General features: G+C 33.7%; 1 protein-coding gene across 1 annotated transcript in view; it reads left to right on the plus strand.

Moving 5' to 3' along the window:
• EPC2 (enhancer of polycomb homolog 2) overlaps window positions 1-18,824 on the plus strand; it is a 130,512-nt gene that overhangs the window by 72,440 nt on the left and 39,248 nt on the right. The window lies entirely within an intron of this gene.

Here is an 18,824-nt window from a genome sequence, read left to right on the forward strand (position 1 = left end):
TGGGGTGAGGTGGTATCTTAGGGTGGTTTTGATTTGCATTTCCTTGACTGCTAGAGATGGTGAGCATTTTTTCATGTACTTGTTGATTGATTGTATGTCCTCCTCTGTGAAGTGTTTGTTCATGTCCTTGGCCCATTTGTTGATTGGGTTGTCTGTCTTCTTATTGTCTAATTTTTTGAGTTCTTTGTATACTCTAGATATTAGGGCTCTATCTGAAGTGTGAGGAGTAAAAATTTGTTCCCAGGATGTGGGCTCCCTATTTACCTCTCTTATTGCCAACCAAGAATTTTATATCCAGCAAAATTAAGTTTCAGATTTGAAGATGAAATTAAAACCTTTCATGATAAACAAAAATTAAAAGAATTCACAAGTAGAAAGCCAGACATTCTCAAATAATCCATGAGGATGAAATGGGGGGGGGGGGGAGTCAAAACTAGTAAAAGGGGATCTACACTAAAGAAATATTCAACCAAAGAAGAAACTAAGTTAAATTAAAAACAGAATAAATAAAAATGACAGGGAATACAAATCCTGCCTCATTAATAGCTGAATGTTAATGGCCTAAACTCATCAATCAAAAGGCATAGATTAGCAGATTGGATTAAAAAGCAAGACCCGACAATAAATGTCTTCAAGAGACCGACCTAGTGGGCAATGACAACCACAGGCTGAAGGCGAAAGGATGGGAAAAAACTTATCACTCATAGGAATTGTGTAAACAAGCAGTGGTTTGCATTCTCAGACAAAGTAAACTTCAAACCAAAGTTAATCAGAAGAGACAAAGAAGGACATTTCATACTTGTTAAGATAAGAATATATCAGCAGGACATAACAATTTTAAATATTTATGTCCCAAAGGAGAGCATTTATGTGCATCAAACAAATCCTTCTCAATTTCAAGGATCAAATAGACTACAACACAATAATACTGGGTGACTTTTAACACACCTCTCTCACTACTGGATAGATCGATCTTCCAAACAAAAACTAAATAAAGAAACTATAGAACTAAATAATATAATCAATAATTTAGACTTAACAGACATATGGAATATTTCATCTATCAATGAACAAATATACTTTCTTCTCAGCAGCACAAGGCTCCTTCTCTAAAATAGACCGTATCTTAAGCCACAAAGTAATTCTTAGTAGATACAAAATTAAAAAAAAAAACAGATAATTTCCTACATTTTATTAGATCACAATGGGATGAAATTAGAAATCAATGATAAAATATAGAAGGTACTGTAACAAATGAAGACTAAGTAGTACACTACTGAATGATGAGTGAATAGTAGAAGAAATCAAGGATGAAATTTTAAAAATTCTTAAAAGTAAATGAGAACACTGATACAACATATCAGAATCTTTGGGACACTGTGAAGGCATTACTAAGGAAAGTTTATAATGATGTAATACAACATTTCCAAGCCCTAGAAAAAGAAGAACAAATCAACACCAAAAGCAGGAGAAGACAGGAAATAATTAAATCAGAGCTGAAATCAATGAAACTGAAACAATTGAAAAAATGGACAAAACAAAAAGTTGGTTCTTGGAAAAAATAAATAAATTAGATAAACCTCTGGCCATGCTAATGAAGAGAAACAACTCAAATTACTAAACTACAGGATGAAGAAGGAAATATCGTAATGGTCATGTCTGAAATACAGAAGATTATTAGGAACTATTTTGAAAATTTATACTCCAATAAAATAGAAAATGTCAATCATATCAACACATTTATAGAGACATATGACCTACCCCAACTGACTGAAGAGGTTATCCACAATTTAAACAGAACAATTTCAAATAATGAAATAGAAAACACGATCAAAAGCCTTCCAACCAGGGCTGGGAATGTGGCTCAAGCGGTAGCACGCTCGCCTGGCATGCGTGCGGCCTTTGTTCGATCCTCAGCACCACATACAAAAAAAGATGTTGTGTCCGCCGAAAACTAAAAAATAAATATTAAAAATCTCTCTCTCTCAAAAAAAAAAAAAAAACGAAAAAAGCCTACCAACCAAAAAAAGCCCAGGACCAGATGGATTCTCAGCCAAGTTCTACAAAGAAGAATTAACACCAGTATTCAAAGTATTCTATGAAATAGAAAAGGAGGGAGGGAACCCTTTCAAACTCATTCTGTGAGGCTAATGTCACCCTACCAAAAACAGACAAAGACACATCAAGGAAAGAAAACTTCAGATTAATATCCCTGATGAACATAGATGGAAAAATTCTCAATAAAATTGTGGCAAATCAAATACAAAAATATATTTAAAAGATAGTGCACCACTATCAAGTGGGATTCATCCCAGGGATGCAGGGTTGATTCAATATATGAAAATCGATATATTAACAAATTCATCATATTAATAGACTTAAAAACAAGAATCATATGATCATCTCAACAGATGCAGAAAAAGCATGACAAAATATAGCACACCTTCATGTTCAAAACACTAGAAAAACTAGGAATAAATAGTAGGAACATACCTGAACATTGTAAAAGCTATATATTAAACCCAAGGCCAGCATCATTCTAAATATGGCGAAAAATTGAAAGCATTCCCTCTAAAAACTGGAACAAGAAAGGGATGTCCTCTTTCACCACTTCTTTTCAACATCATCCTTGAAACTCTAGCCAGAGCAATTCAAAAGAAAGAAATTAAAGGGATACAAATAGGTGAAGAAGAACTCAAACTATCACCATTTGCTGGTGACATGATTCTATATCTGGAAGATCCAAAAAATTCCACCAGAAAACTTTGAATTCAGCAAAGTAGCAGGATATAAAAACATCACCCATATCAAACACATTACTTTACATCAGATGAATCCAGTATAGGAAAACTACTTCATTCACAATAGCCTAAAAACAAAAAACAAAAAACAGTATACTACCTGGGATTCGATCTAACAAAACAGGTGAAAAACCTCTACAATGAAAACTAGAGAGCACTAAAGAAAGAAACTGAAGAAAACCTCAGAAGAGGAAAGATCTCCCATGCTCCTAGATAGGTGGAATTAATTTAATATTGTCAAAATGACCATACTACCAAAAGCGTTATGCAGATTTAATGAAATTCCTATTAAAATCCCAATGTCATTCTGCATAGGCAATCATAAAATTTATTTGGAAAGATAAGGGACCCAGAATAGGCAAAACAATCCTTAGCAAGAAAAGTGAAGCAGGAGGCATCTCAGTACCAGACCATAAACTATATACCACAGAGGTATAGTAACAAAACCAGCATGATATTTGCACCAAAATAGGCTTGTAAACCTATGGTACATTATAGGGTCTCACTGTCTCTATGGTGCATTATAGAAGACACAGAGACAGACCTACATAAATACAGTTATGTCACACTAGACAAACGTGCCAAAAAACATTCACTGGAGAAAAGATAGCCTATTCAACAAATGGTGCTGGCAAAACTAGAAATTCACATTTAGCAAAATGAAGTTAAACCTCTCTCATCCTGCACAAAAATCAACTCAAAGTGGATCAAAGGCCTACGCACTAGAACAGAGACCCTACGCCTAATAGAAGAACAAGTAGGCCTAAATCTTCACCATGTTGGCCCAGGATCTGACTTTCTTAACACAAGACTCCTAAGCACAAGAAGTAAAATCAATAATCAATGGGATGGATTTGAATTGAAAAGCTTCTTCTCGGCAAAGGAAACAATAAATAATGAGGAGAGAGCCTATAGATTGGGAGAGAATCTACCACATACACCTCCAATAAAGCATTAATCTCTAGGATACATAAAGAATTTTAAAAACTTAACAGCAATAATAATAATAACCCAATCGATAAATGGGCTAAGGAACTGAAAAGACACTTCACCGAAGAAGAAATACAATCGATCAACAAATATATGAAAAACTGTTCAATATCTCTAGCAGTTAGAGAAATGTAAATCAAAACTACACTAAGATTTCGTCTCATTACTATCAGAATGACAGTCATCAAGTATGCAGGCAACAATAAATGTTGGTGAGGGTGTGGGGGGAAGGTATACTCATACATTGCTGGTGGGACTGCAAATTTGTACAACCATTATGGAAAACATAATTCCTCAGAAAACTTCGAATGGAACCACCATTTGACCCCGCTATCCCACTCCTCAGTTTATACCCAACGGACTTAAAATCAGCATACTACAGGTAATGCAACCATGTCAATGTTTATAGCAGCTCGATTCAAAATAGCTAAACTATGGAACCAACCTAGGTGTCCTTCATAGGTGAATGGATAAAGAAAATGTAGTATGTGTGTGTATATATTTTCAATGAAGTATTACCCAACTTTAAAGAAGAATGAAATTATGACATTTGCTGGTAAATGGATGGAGTTGGAGAATATTATGCCAAGTGAAATAAGCCAATCCTCAAAAAACAAAGGTTGAATATTTTCTCTAGTATGCAAATGCTAATTCACAATAAGGCAGGGGTCATTAGAGAAGAATAGCATTACCTTAGATTAGGTAGAGGGAAGTAAAGGGAAGAGAGAGGAGGGGAGGGGATGAGGGGATAGGAAGGCTAGTAGAATGAAACAGACACAATTACTTTATATATGTGACTACATGACCAATGTGATTCTACAACATGTCCATTTAGAAAAATAAGAAATTATATACCATCATGTATGACATATCAAAATACATAAATGCATTCTGTTATCATGTATAACTAATTAAAACAAAAAAATTAAAAGCATCCTTTGGAGATAGATTGAATGTGAATAATAATGTGATGTTATATAATTATTTAGATGATGAAATATTTTATATACATGTCCCTTGCTTTATTATTTCACTTATTGGTAAAATTTTATGTGTAATACCTCATTTATTACAAAAGGAGTTATAGCAAAATTTGTGTCATTTAAATCTTATAAGAAAATATCAAACAGGTGATCCAGATAAAATTATTCCTTTTGTCCTAAGTAATACAGTTTGATGTATACCTGCTCATGCTGCCACATATTTCTGTAATACCAATTAGCTGAACAAAACTCATAAAAGGATGAATGATGATTGATAATATGTGGAACTTGTCCTGGTTCTTTTATAACTTTTCCCTACTTAGTCAGGAAGACAATTAAAATCTTTAGTGGGAATGGGGCCAAAGCTTTATTTAGTTATCGGCTACACACTAAGGATCTGTTCAACATCAAGTTTCAGGTTTTCAGTTCTTCAGATATTTCAATGAAATTGATACAGGTGTATGTAAAGCCACTGGAAATCTTAATCTACAACTTATACATCCTTTATTATCAAAGCAGAAATACAGGTTCTGTAAGTAGGATGCTGGGACAGTATAGTATCTTTTACATAAACCATCCTATAAATAGGACATTGTATAAATATGATATCTGAGACAAAAAGAAGAAAATTAAAACCAAATTCCTGTATGAAGGATTCCTTTCACAGAGAGGTGCCCCCTTAGTCTTACACAGCACTCAGCTAGTGGTAGATTTGTGTTTTGTCCGGGAACCCCAGCGTAGCAGTCCTTTTACAATGTGTTCTGTCTCAGCATCTACAATCCAGCAATTCCATTTTATTATTTGTGTGTGTGTGTGTGTGTGCGCAGCACACGCGTGCACATTTTTAGTATCTCTTGAGGTAGTAACGAAGCACTTTGAGTTAACATGGTATTTGATAACAGCATTTTCAGTTTGTTTAGACTCAGCAAAATTATGGATTTTTCAGAACCCTAGTATTTTTGTGTACATTTTGGATATGAAGATTTTTTTTTAAGGAACATGTATTATGTTATGCCAAAAAATCTGTATTTTTCATTTTATTAATGTAAACTAAATTATTACATTCAGTTTAAATATTGATGAATAACTCATTAATGCATGAAAACAAAAGGGTAACTTCGGAGACCCAGAAACAACTTTCTGGCCCAATTCAAACCTAAAGATTTCAAAGCTAGACAATCGTTAAGGATGATTTTGTTTTTCAACAGTAGATTTCTCAATGTTAGCACACGTCCTTAAGAGTATTTCAGACAATATTTGATGAACTGCCATAAGATTATTTTCTTTGTTAGTGGATAATAAAGCCTGAGAGGTAGCCAGGAGAATAAACTTACCTCAAGAAGTAAATTTTGAATATTGTACTTCCTTAGCAGCCTTTGCTTATCTTTCATACTCCAGGATTGGGATTGGGGACATTCATTCTGTGCCCATATTTATATAGATATATTTTAATTTTCTTTTTTGGGTGGCTAATGGGAGTTAAATTCAGGCACTCAGCCACTGAGTCTCATCCCCAGCCCTATTTTGTATTTTCTTTAGAGACAGGATCTCACTGGATTGCTTGGTGACTCACTAAGTTTCTGAGGCTGGCTTTGAACTCTCGATCCTCCTGCCTCAGTTTCCAGAGTCGTTGGGATTACAGTCATGCACCATCACACCTGGCTCTACATAAATTTTAATTTAAAGTAAAAAGATGCAATAAATGGCTCAGATGAGGGCTTGTTAAGTGACAGTGATGTCACAATTTCTTGGTCTTTTCTGGGAAAAGTGATTCTAAGTAAGTCAGGGTGTATTCTGATTATTTCCTTAGTTAAAATAGACTAGATCAAGGAATGGCAAACTATGGCCTCTGGCTTGTTTTTGGTAAGACTGAAAATGTGAAAACTGTTTTTCACATTTTTAAAGGGTAATTTAAATACAGTAATAAAGAGGAGGAAGAGGGCTGGGGATGTGGCTCAAGCGGTAGCGCGCTCGCCTGGCATGCGTGCGACCCGGGTTCGATCCTCAGCACCACATACCAACAAAGATGTTGTGTCCGCCAAGAACTAAAAAATAAATATTAAAAATTCTCTCTTCTCTCTCCCTCTCTTACTCTCTCTAAAAAAAAAAAAAAAAGAGAGAGGAGGAAGAGAAAGTTAGAAGAACAATATGTGGAAGAGAACAAGTGGATAAAGTTTCTCCAATTCTATGAATAATATTCAAAGAAATTTCCAAGGGTTCTTTTAGTCTTCCATTTAGGAGAAAATTTTTTCCTAACTGAATGTTGATAGATTGCTGACATGCTAAAACCAACCTCTGCCGTCACAGGAATGACCCTCTGATATTTTCATAATACAAATTTTAAAACAAGTCTGGATAAGACAATAACATTTAAATGAGTTGAAATGAAAAATACAAAACTTAAATTCAAATTATTTTTCAAATCAGACTAGACTTTCATTAAATCTACATAGCACAATTATAACATACAAGTACACACATACTACAATGTAATATGTAGGTTTTAAAACTGAATTATGTGGCAGGATTCATTGTGACTGCTTCAAAAGATGTAGACCAAATTTCATTTTTAAAATATAAATATTTGCTAGGTGTGGTGGCTCAGGCCTGTGATCCCAGCAGCTGAGAGGCAGAGGAAGGAGGATCTAAGTACAAGGCCAGCCTCGGGAACTTAGGGAGACCCCAGACAACTCAGCAAGACTCTGTTTCAAAATAAAACACAAAAGGGGCTGGAATGTGATTCAGTGGTTAAGCGCCCCTGGGTTTAATCCCTGGTACCCCCAAACAACAACAATGCTCCAAAATATAAATAATTGAAAATTGTAGTAAAGAACAAGTCCCTTTAAAGACACTATATCCCAAATTAAAACACACACACACACACACACACACACACACACACACACACTACAAGAGAGACCCTCTCCCATATTAATAAAACTGCCTTATACTTATCAATCAGCTGACACCAGTATTGATCCTTTATGCTTATACCTTCTCCCATTTCCTATGCACATTCTTACAATACACAAAAACCATATTTTCTTAACTGCCACACTAACTAGGTATATCTGCTTGGGGTCTGCCTCAAAGCGAGCATAATTAATAATGCAATCTCAAGTAAACACTTAAGATGCTGTATGATTTTTTTAAGAAAACCTGTTTGATTATTATATCACATCTTGGATATCTTTACTTTGACCTTTGTAAATACAGTGAAAGTTGGAAACATATCAGCCAAAGTTTCTATCTGTAATCAAGAGAAAGAAATCTATTAGTAAGATACTAAATATTTCAACATCTTTGGAAGTGTTGGGAAATCAGGTTTAGAATCTGCAGTACCTAAAATCAACCATGACTAAATGTTTATCTTCTACCTTTTTCATGGATTTGAAATGTTTCCCTAATGAAGAAGATTGGGTGCCCAACACTGTGACAAACACCTGTATGCCAGTGGCTCAGGAGGTAGAGGCAGAAGGATCTCACGGTTGAGGTCCCAAGCAATTTAGGAAGAGCCTGTCTCAAAATAAAAAGGGCTGAGGATGTTGTTCAGTGGTAAGGCACTCCTGGGTTCAGCCCCAAGTTTGCCCCAAAAGTGGGAGGGGGGCCTGCACATTGGGTACAAATTAGTCTTAATAAGCCAAGGAATGTTTCAGCTTATCCAGGGGAGATCTTCGCCTTCAGAGACACAGAAGAAAGTATGATATTTGTAATATTTAAAGTATTAATAGTTCGTAGTTATTTGTAGTTGAGACATCTTTAAAATATTAGGCTAAAAACCATGATCTATATATCCCTTTTATTAGGAGCATTAATGCTAAAAAAATAAAATTATATTATACTTCACTTTTTCAATTCTGCTGAATTTGAATATACTCCCATGTGCTAATGGAGTAATTTTGAGTAGTAATAGCACTGTATCATTTCTGAATGCTTTACTTAGTGCTGGGCTCTTTGATAGGCACAAATTATTTCATTTCATCCTTATAAGAGTCTTACGAAATAAGTACATTGTATTGGCCTTGCTTTAAAGCTTAGCTACTAATGTCCTATCCATTTTTCTAGTCCTCTTAAGAATGTCATATAAATGAAATCTATAGTATGTGATCTTTGGCTTTTTTTTTTCTTTTTTTCTTTTTTTCTTTCTTTTTTTTTTTTTTGCTCAGCATAGCTCCCTTAAGATCAATCAAATTGTTGTATTGTATGTTATCAACAGTTTGATCATAACTATGACTTTGTGTAAATATATCTTTTTCTGCTCCTTTTGATGAATATTTAGTTTTTTTCCCCCTAATTTATTTGTTTTCATGAGTAATGATGTAATGGTTGGCCTTATACATGTCACTTCCTCCACCTATCCATTTATGAAAGCTTCTCTAAGATGTAGGCTTAAAAGTGGAACTGCTGGGTCTTACAGAAAGTGCACATTTAATTTCACTCCAAATATTATAGAATTACTCCCAAACTGGCTGGTCATACCAGTTTATATTTTCAGCATTTGTATATGAGAATTTTCATTTCTTATTTTTTTTGTCAATACTTGTAGTTATCAAACTTTATCATTTTTTGCCATTTTGATGAAGTGGTATTGTTGATTTAAAAGTAAGCCTTTCACCAATTACAGTTGAGGTTTAACATCTTTTTATATGAATTATTCTTCCTGTTTTTTGGTCTACTTTTCACTGATTCATTTTCTTACTCTATTTTAAGGGCTTCTTTATTCTCTATACATTTAAGATGCTGTAGACATTCATTATGGAAATTTTTCAACCTATTGAAATGTAGAAAGAATAGTAATAATGAACTGCCTTATACTTATCAATCAGCTGACAGTATTGGTCCTTTATACTCATACCTTCTCCCATTCCCCAATGATTTGATAGCCATCCCAGCATTATTTCATCTGGGACTTTTGGAACATAATCACAGTACTCTTCTCTAATAGTAATACACTGATGCTTTTAACATGTAATGATACTCTTATACCACCTCTTAAAAGAAAAAACAGTATTTTCTTAATATCAAACACTGAGTCAGTGTACACATTTCTTGACTGCCCTGTGTTATCATTTTCTTTTATTTTCTTGTATTTCAAAAAATTGATTTGTTTGAATTGTGGTCTAGAAAATTTGGCATCTTTGGTATCTAAAAAAAATTAGAATTTTTTTTGAACTGGAGTGCAGGAAACTTCCATGTGTTGTAATTGCTAATTGTCTTCAGATTTTTAATCAGGAACCAAATATTTATTCTGACTTGTCTATGAATGATATCTCAGGATCTCTAAATAGTTAAGAAGGGCAAAGATCTCTTTATATGGAAGTATTACAGTGAAAGCAGATCAAGAAGGAATGATACAATGTTACTGTTTTGCAACTTCTAAATGAATTAATGGACCAAGGTAATAGCCATTAATGGTTGCTGACATCATATAAGTGAGGCACAACCAAAAAGTAAAGTATTTCCTGGTGGAGATTTGTTTCTTAGGAACCCCCAAAGGTGTTAGACTGTTTCTTTTATTTTATAATTATGATGGAGTATGGATTTATACATATTATGTTTAATTCCATTACATTGATTGTCCTTATGAGTACTCATAGTCACCTGTCTTTGGTTAGTAGGAGCCTATTCAGATAAGCTCCTAATCTTTTCAATATGACTCTGGCATCCCAACATGCAAGAAAGCTAGAATGTGCCAGATTCACTGTGTATTTCCTAGTCAATTTAAAAACAACCATTTCTGCAGGACTGTCTTGTTCTGTAGTGAAAAATTGTATTTGGAATCTCCAAGCTGGGCAGTAGGCATGTTCATTGCTACTGGGTTGGCCATTATCTCTAAGATGGCTTTTTGTTGTTGTTGTTGTTGTTTTAAACAGAACTCAATGGGAAATACACATTTTTAAAAAGTTTAATACATTATGTGTTTATGCTACTGTTTCTTGCTCTAATAAAAGTACAAAGTTAGGCTGAATATATAGCCCAGCATGCCCTAGGTCCTGGATTCAGTCTTCACAACTGCAGAAAGAAAACAAGACTACTCAGGTTTTAACAGTATATATGTCTTCATCACATGTGTCGGTTCTAAAGAGTATTCACTCAATTCCTATGTTTTATCCTTCACACCAGCACGACAGTCTCAGAATAATAATACCAATCCTGTATCAAAAATATAATCACTGAAAACACAGTTTCAGGATTTTTTGTTTGTTGGTTGATCTTATTTTTATCTTAAAGATACTTTAATAGAATCCAAATGACAGTTGGTTTACTTATCCCGCTTAATTTTTTGATTTTAGGGATTTTCCCCAAGATTTTATTTTATCATTATGTAAAATATTTATGTGGTTCTAAAAGTAATATCTATAAAACAAGGTATATTCAAAAGAAATATTGTTATTTGAAAAACCCTCCCCGACATTATATTCCTTCCTGCTATAATTATCCTTTTCTTAAAATTTCATGGCATAAGTTATCATTCAGTGATTAATAAATAGACCAATGGATATTAAAAAATGTTAAAAATATACCCAAACAAATTTGATGTGTCACAAATAAAAATAAAGGGGCATTACAGATCAATGGGGAAAGGATGTAAGTATTTGGCGAATAGTGCTAGGACAAATTTTCCATATGGACAATATATAAACAGAGAATATGAACAGCAAAACTGACATTTTTCAGAAGAAAATATGCATGTGGGATGTCTTTATGTCTTGAAGGTAAGGAAAGAATTCTTAAGGCAAAGAACAGAAACTATACAGGCAAAGACAGATAAAATGTCTGTATAACAAAAGACATCATAAACAAAAATCAGACTGGGTGAAGATATAACGAATGTAGTCCTTTTGGGCATGCGGGTGTAGAGGGAAAGCAAGCATGGGCTTCAGAATTCAGCAGACTTAGGTTCAAATTCTGTGTGACTTGGTGCAAAGTAATTGAAACACTTCTAAAGACTTGATTTCAGTATATACAAAACAAAGGTACAAATGCCTTTCAGGATTTTGTGAGGGTTAGAGAAAATTTATGTAAAAGTATACATTTAGAAATAAGGAGTTGTTGGGGCTGGGGATGTGGCTCAAGCGATAGCGTGCTCGCCTGGCATGCGTGTGGCCCGCGTTCGATCCTCAGTACCACATACAAACAAAGATGTTATGTCCGCCGAAAACTTAAAAAATAAATAAATAAATATTAAAATTCTCTCTGTTTCTCTCGAAAGAAAAAGAAATAAGGAGTTGCAAAAAAAATTAGTTTCTATTATGTCCCTGTTCCTTCCCTATCATCATCATTACTCCATGAATAAAATGAAAGTGAGCTTAAAAAAAAAGAAAGAAAGAAAAAGAAACAAAAGAAGAAGTTGCATCAATGGTAAACTTTATTATGAATACTTGTAATTTACAGTACTTGAATTAAGTTTTATTGAGTTACTTAAAACTAACTGGAAACAGGGTTATAAAGAAATCAAAGAGTAAGTTCTGCCTTAGGATCTTGAGACTTACTTTCAAGCTTGAAGCATGGTTATATTTTGCAAAGGGTGAAGTATTTTTAAATAGGTGCTTTTGGTCATAAGGTTATGAACAACTCAAATAATTAAAGCAGAAAACAAAGTGAAATAATTGCAAGGATTCTTAATGTCTATGATCTGAAAGTACAATTCTTAATATTTTACTTTTTCTCCTATTTTTTATTGCTTCACAGCAGTAATCTTCCATGACCCATAAATGGCATCTTTTTACCTCTTTGTTCTTATCATTAATTATCATACCATTGCTGTGGGTTTTTTTTTTTAGAGTTTACTTTTAAATTTACATTTGATTTTCTTACCAAAGCAATACATACATCATTAGACAACTTTTTAAAATATTTTTTCTGAAAAGTTGTCTTCCAGCTCTGATGCAACTACCTTTTTCTTTAAGCACTTATGTTCAAAATTCTAAATAATGGTTTTATACTATCTTTTTAAACTACGTTTTAAAATATTATCTCTTGATTTCATTCCATGTAAAACAAGAATTTAGTTCTTTCACTTTTTTTTAATAGTACATTTCCCCCAATTTTGGGCTATAGTTTTTTGAACCAGATTCAATGTTTATAATATTATCATTATGCAGATATTAATAGCTGAGAGATAATTAAGACTGATTATATTTTCTTTCTTGTGTAAGTTGTATTCTTAAAGGAGAAAGGTTTCTTACCTTTGTATCTTTTTCTATGTGCCTTTCCTTAAATTTGTCCCAAACTCTTAAACAGAAATACAACTCTCATGTTTCAAACAGTAGGAGGAACGGTCTATTAGTTTTATTTCTTCTGTGGACATTTTTTCCTGGAGCCATTCATTCTTTTTGCTGCTTTACTCTGGACAGGGTGCTCTGGGGCTTGCTGTATGGTTATCATCCATCATGTTGGGGATTTCCTTGCTCTCATCTGATAGTTTTCCATTCTTGGATTCCATGCTTTCTACTTTTAAAATTTACTTCATCCTAATGGAGTAATATTCCTGTAGCATCCCAAGGTGAATTTTTTTGAGGCCTTACATATCTGAAATTACTTGTGTTCTAGCCTCATACTTGATCGGGTGAAGAGTTTTAGGCTGGAAACAGTCACTATCTTCAGAATTTTGATCACTGTGTCAATTGTTTTGTTTTTGTTTTGAAAGGAAGCTCCTGTGTGACCCAGACTAGTCCTGAACTTTTGGCCTTAAGTGACCTCCTAGCCTCAGCCTCCGAAAGTAGCTGAGACTAACAAGATGTGCCAGGCACCCAGCTCAGTATCCTTGTCTTTTAACTTGCAGTATTGCTGTTCTTTATTTTTGCTGTTATAGTTTTAAAGTTTAATTTTTAATATTTTGATCTTCTATATAGTATCCTGTTCTTGTTTTTTTATGAATTTAATACTCTTTCAGGATATGTTTTCTTCTTGCATTGTCTGTTTTTCCTGTGAAATCCTTCTTGATGTTTTTTTCTCTTTTCTTAAATATCTGAATTACTTGACTAACCATCACTTATCTGATGGTTCCCCCATCCACTCCCAGATCAGTTCACTTTCCTGCAGAGGAATGGGCTTCCATCTTATTCTTGAATGGCTGGTAGTGTTTCTGTTTCTGATTTTATAGCTGAGTTGGGGGATGTAAATAGAGGAGTGGGATAGACTATAGGGTATTTCATGATTCAACATGTAAACTTTGACTTACTCTTCTTTGGTATGAAGTCTTAAACTTGTACTTGGTATAGTAGTATTTTACCATTGACAGGCTCTCTTGAGTAGCCTTGTAGATTAACCTTCAGGCTTATACCTAGCTACACTGGAGGATGGGAAGTTCTAATTATCTATTTAAAGATTTTCAACTAGTCTCCCTATTTTCAGAACTACCCTAATCTTTCAAAGAGTAACTATTGATTTCATTCAGGACCTAGATGGGAAAAGGGGAGTTTCCTGCTATGTTTCCCTCTCCTGTTATTTTATATTTTATTATTATCTTACCTTCTCATTAATATACTTTATAATAATTTTGAAAAATTAGATTTATAATTTCTCATCTCATTCTCATCACTTCTGAATATGTATGCCATTTGGAAAAAAATCCCTTTTCTTTTGTTTGAATGGGATTTTGAGATAAATATATCATCTTTCTGACTTATTTAACCAGAAAGCATCTCCATGTTCACATTTCTGTTAAAGGAAATCTGGCCCATGTCAGCTTTAAACCCTGACTATTTAAAGGTGAGTTGCTCATCTGTGGTACAGTGAGTTCCCTATGGCATGGTATCCAACATGTCTGAGGAGGGTCCAGAGCCAGGCAGACATATAGAGTCCTGAATTAACAAAATTGAGGTAGAGAAGTCACCAGTGTGGGTTTTGATGTTGTAGTAAAGCCTGGAATTTAAAGCACTTTTGATATCTTTGGTGTGTAAAAGAGTACTTATACAACATATGCTATTGCCTCCTAGTTGTATAAATAACCAAAGAAAATAGGGTGAGTAAATCAACTTTTTGTGTTGACTATACATTGTCTAAAGGACATGTAATGAAGACCAAAGTAGGGGGAAACATTGAATATTCTGGAGTCAAAAAAAAAAGAGAGGCTGGGTGTTCTGGTGCACATCTGTGATCCCAGCGGCTTGGGGGGCAGGAGGATCACAAGTTCAAAGCCAGCCTCAGCAATTTAGCGAGGCACTAAGCAACTCAGTGAAAACAGACAATGGAAGAAGAAAACATATCCTGAAAGAGTATTAAATTCATTTTAAAAAAAATGTGTGAAATACACAACAGGGCTAGGGATGTGGCTCAGTGGTCAAGTACCCCTGAGTTCAATCCCCAGTACCCCCCCCCAAAAAAAAAGAGAGAGAGAGAAAGAAAGAATAACCACTTATAAAATACTGAGTAGGGTCTGCCGTATCCTACCCTTATAGTTGGTTACTGACATCAGAACCTACCTACCACCTCAAACCTCCACCCTCACCCCATTGGAAATGCAACCTCTGTGAAGGGGGAAAAAAACATTCACCCAGAAGGTATTGAGCTGATAAGGTCCTCCTCCCAAGTTCACTAATCAGGAGAGAATGATGGGGTACAAAGAAACTGAAAAGTATCCTTCTATACTCTCTTGAGGATTTAAGTTGAAAAGTAGAGAATAAGTGCTTTCTCTTAACATAGTATGTAATAGGCATAATACTAGGAAGTAATAGTAATTCATATTTATAATCATTATGAAGTAATGGACAGTAACTTGCTTATCATCATGCCTTCATTGTATTGCATGCTACTCATTTTGTACTATGCTTAATAAGCATCATTTAATCTGAAAATATTTTGCCATATTTTGGCCCTGGGAAATTTTCTTGTTATTTCTTCTTCTGGGTTCATTCCATTAAACAGCTCTTCTTGTTACATTTTTGCATAAGAATATAGCCAATTACTAAAGGACTTTAAAAGACTCTTTAACTAGAAGTAATCCTTTCTTTATCAGCTAATTTTAGATGGACAGTATATTCTCTAAGCTATGACCAGTGATCTTGTAGATACTTTACATATTCCAATAGCAGGTTATATCCACTGCCTTACTTACACAGAAGTTGTTGGCCTCCTCCTAGAGAGCATACAAACTTTCCTGACAGTTACTGCAAGACACTTTTTGATCTGCTTTCCTTCCCACTTCCTTTTCCCTTCTCATAGTGATCATGCACAACTTAAATACCCTCATGTTTCTTAATTGTTAGTTAATGTTATCATAAGAAGTCTTCTCTATGCACACAGACACTTGCTGGTATTAACCTTGTTCATCATGTATAAATTCTGTCAATATACATCAAGAAATTTTTCATTCTCCCCCCCCCCCCCTTTGCGGGGGGTAGGTGTATAGAGGAGTATTTCGCTTGGTTGATTGGCTTGTGAAACTAATCCTCTATTTTTAAGATTTGTTTTTTTAATCAGGAAAAAGTTTTCTGGGTTTCATAAAATGAGGTATCTGTAAACTTATAGAAAACATTGTGCTGGTAGTTTTAAAGAATACCTTATATTTAAGAAATGCTATTTTTAATAATCAACTTTAGTGCTCACTTTTTTCTCTTTAAGTATTATGGAGAGGATATTCAAATATGACTAAAGTAATTACTGCTTTTAAAGAATTTCTTGTCTGGTAGAGAAGATGTTCAGTATAATATAAGGTAAAAAAGAGGTATAAATGAAACACCAGTACCTGGTTTAGAAGCAACAGAATACCTAAATCTATAATGATCTTTGTGTAGTTTTTTAATAAAAAGAGAAATGCTAGTACTAGAATACTTACAGAGCTAGTGCAAATCTTTGCCCTGGTTCTGATTTAACACATTGTCAGATCTCCTATCAATTCTCACTATTAATTTTTCTAAACTATTTCCCAGCTTTTCTTGTCCCTTCCCCTGCCTCACAAGCTGGGGTGCTGGCTTTTATAAGAATAGAATAAGAAGATAGAGCAGATAGGAGGTGGAGGAACAAGAGGTGAGTAAGATTAGGTAGGTGTGTAAAAGATGGTCATGCAAAAATTGTATATATAGCCTTGCCCTTGAACATTTGAAAATTTCTCTTTACCTTAGAAATTAACAATGTTGAGTTAACTCTGCTCAATACTTCCTAAAATTTTTCTCTAAAATGTCTTCCAGTTTTACCAACAACATGATTTTGTTAACTTTTTGTTGTTAGTCTATGGACTAAAGGCAGATCATTGCACATTTATTGTGTGCATTTACAAATATAATGTTCCTTTGTGGAAGGAAGAGTGATTTTTAGTAATATGTTTAGTTTGGAAGATCCACATCACCTATCACTGAGTTTGACATAAATTGGATTGACTTTATAAAAGTGTAGCTTTGAGTTATTGATAATCAGGTAGTAAAAAGATAGGAAAAGTACATCTTGTTTTCAAGAATATTTAAAATGAATCATACTTATGAAATAATCTGTATCATTAGTTTACCAGTAACTGTAATTTCTCTGATTCATAAAACTCATTTTGTACTTTGTAATACAAGTTAAATACAGTAACATTTAACATTTTTAGAATATGATACACATTGGGAGATAAAATACTATCTGCTACACAGTGAGGTTGTGACAGTTAATGTAGTATGCGTAAAGTATGCTGAACAACAAAGCCTGGTCCATAGTGCAATAAAATTAACAAGTATTAGCTAACTTACTTTTTTCTTATTATCTAGTGGTGAAATTTTTTTAACAAGTTAACTAGAATTCAGATTTATGAGATGTAGTCACTTTTTTAACACAAATGCTTTTAAATATTAAAGTTCCTCAGTATTGCCTGTAATAATGGGCTGATTTTACTGAAATTTTATAAATATGTGCACTGTTTAGATTACTCTGTTAAGGATGACCTTTCGAATATAAATATTCTGAATCTGAGAAGGCCGGGACATTTCACGTGATATAAATGGAAGATATTCACCTATACCTTGATATGTAGGCAACCTTGAAATAACCAATCTATTGGTGATTGGTGTATCTGTTGCCTTGCTCTAAATCTTGTCATGTAATTTCAGTACATAATTTGGCACTTGAGTCTTTTCCCCTTTTATATTTGAATAATTAGTACACATATATGCTTAAATGTCAAACAATACAAAAGGAAAAAGAATAAAATTTATTTCCCTCTACCATCCTATTCCCAGTGTCCCCTTACCCAAAAGTAGAGAACTATTACTGGTTTCTTGTGTATCTTTTCAAAATATTCTATGCTTTACAAACACAGGCATATGTATCCATTCTTGTCCTTTCTAAAATGGTACATTGTATACACTACTATTCTGCACCTTAGCTTTTTTTTCACATAATGGTCATAAAGTCAGCTTTATTTCATCTCATTTTACATGGGTTACTCATTCTTTTCTTAGCCTTTCAGTCTATACTTTAGTATATACATACTGTTATTTATCTAATCTGCAAATAATTGCTTGTTTTCTGTTTTTTGCTTATCCCAGTATCAAAATTAAGGCCCTGTGTATATATGTTTGTATCTGCATAAGTTTATTTGTAGGATAAATTCTTAGAATAGAATTGCTAAGTCCAAGAGGATGTATTTTTTTAAGTCTTTTTAGTTGTAAATAGACACAATATCTTTGTTTATTTTTTATGTTGTGCTGAGGTTCAAACCCAGTACCTCACATATGCCAGGCAAGCACTGTATACCACTGAGCCACAACCCCAGGATGTATTTTTAATTGAACTAAATATCAGTTTATAATTTCCTATTCATATTCCAAAATAGCATATTAGATCTTACAGCATATTTAGATCTTAGTCTATGTGACGAATGAAAATGTCTTCTTACTGTGTTTGCACTATCTAATTATGAATAAGGTAAAGGCTTTTAATGTTTAAAAGTCATTTACACTTAGTCTCCATTAAAAATCTTTTGCCCAATTTTGTTAAGTTTCTGGCTTTTTTCTTGGTAATTTTAAGAAATCAGCCCTTTTATGTTACTTTTTTTCCCCCTGTTGGTTCTTTGTCTTTAGACTTTATTTATTAAGTTTTGTATGCAGAAATTTTTAATTTTGTTAATATAATC

Source organism: Spermophilus citellus (genome assembly GCF_964194105.1).
Source record: "Spermophilus citellus genome assembly, chromosome: 11".
NCBI lineage: Eukaryota > Metazoa > Chordata > Mammalia > Rodentia > Sciuridae > Spermophilus > Spermophilus citellus.